This window comes from Pelophylax lessonae (assembly GCF_965119305.1).
Source record: "Pelophylax lessonae genome assembly, chromosome: 1".
In the NCBI taxonomy this organism is placed as follows: Eukaryota; Metazoa; Chordata; class Amphibia; order Anura; family Ranidae; genus Pelophylax; species Pelophylax lessonae.
This window is the reverse complement of record NC_138768.1, coordinates 678,400,152-678,401,671: the sequence shown is the minus strand read 5'-3', so window position 1 is coordinate 678,401,671 and position 1,520 is coordinate 678,400,152. Positions and strand designations below refer to the sequence as shown.

Here is a 1,520-nt window from a genome sequence, read left to right as displayed (position 1 = left end):
CCAGAGGAAGGCAACAATAAGAATCCTTCCTGATCCCCCTGGAGTCAATAAGATATTGCCTGGATCAACTACCCTTGTTATTAATAGCTCTACATAATAATATCCACTTAGATTTTGTACATTTAGGAATGCATTCAGCTTTTTTAAAGCAATCTACTGAGCTGGCCAGAACCAAAAAAAGGGAATCTATTCCACTATTTCACATCTCTTTTTTTTTAATATATATGATTGCTGGTTTTTATTTCTGGTTCCGGAGATGATTGGACAACCAATCCAGTCCTACATAGAGACCATCTCCACTAGTTGCACAAGTTGCATGGATGTTCCAGTTTCTATGGTGGAGGGAGTGCAGTCCTAGCTTGTCTGTTATTTCCGCTGCGTTCATAGCGTTTGGCAGATCCTGTTTGTTTAGCGAACACCAGCAATACAGTGTCTCAGAGCTCATCTTCCACCAACCACCAACATCCTCATCAACTCCTCCCTTGCTTCTTTTAATTGCTCCCAATCGTTCCTGTCCGCCACGCACATTAAGCCTTGTGTGTTCTGGAAGTAATGACGCCACAGAGGCCGGATCTTGTCTTGACCACCCACATCCCACACCATGAAACTGATGTTCTTATATTCTACTGTCTCTACATTAAAACCTATTGTGGGGATGGTTGTGATGATTTCTCCTAGCTTCAGCTTGTAAAGAATAGTGGTTTTACCTGCGGCATCCAACCCCACCATCAGAATACGCATCTCTTTCTTGCCAAAAAGACCCTTGAAGAGGTTGGCAAACATATTCCCCATGTTAGAAATGTGACAGTGTCAGGAATGGCAAGAAAAAAAAAAAAAAAAAGAATCCTGTCTCGGTCTATCCCGACCAGTTCCTCCGGGTGCGGCACTCCTCTACAATTTCACAACTCTTACTGTAAAGAAGCTTTTCCGTGAGTAAAGGCTAAATCTCTTTTCCTCCATATGTAAAGATACCCCCTTATCCTCTGTAATTACCTGAAAGTGAATAACTCTACACCAAGTGCACCATATGGACCACTTATATATTTATACGTGTTGATTATATCACCCCTCAATCCTCTCTTGTCAAGAGAGAATTCATTCAGTTCAGCTAATCTTTCCTCATCACTGAGCTCTTCCATGCCTCCTATTAATTTGGTTTCCCTTCTCTGTACTTTCTCCAGTTCACTGATATCCAAAAGACCAAAAACGTTTCCAATGCAGAAAATAGACACAGAATAGGAAATTATCTGTGATAAAGAGGAAGAAGGCCAGACAAGGGAATCTCTAAAAGACCAGTGGAAGACCCACATCAAGGTGCAGAGGCTGTGGAATACCCTAAAGATTGTTCCACTAGTAGATACATTATAGACAGGTTACTTATGTTGCATAGTTAATATTGTGACAAACAGCCCCTGTCAGCTGTCGCATAGGATTTTGCCGTTCATAAGATAAATGAGTGGCAGTAAAAGATCTGTAGCAGGGAGATAATCACTGGCCACACCTTGATCTCTACCTGGGGG

At 41.8% G+C, this 1,520-nt stretch overlaps 1 pseudogene across 1 annotated transcript; it reads right to left on the bottom strand.

Annotated features, from left to right (window-relative positions):
• Positions 1–238: 238 nt before the first annotated feature.
• On the bottom strand, positions 239–841 carry LOC309559075 (ADP-ribosylation factor 1-like; annotated as a pseudogene). The gene has a single exon. The product of its transcript is annotated as an ADP-ribosylation factor 1-like (transcript).
• Between the last annotated feature and the right edge of the window lie 679 nt (positions 842–1,520).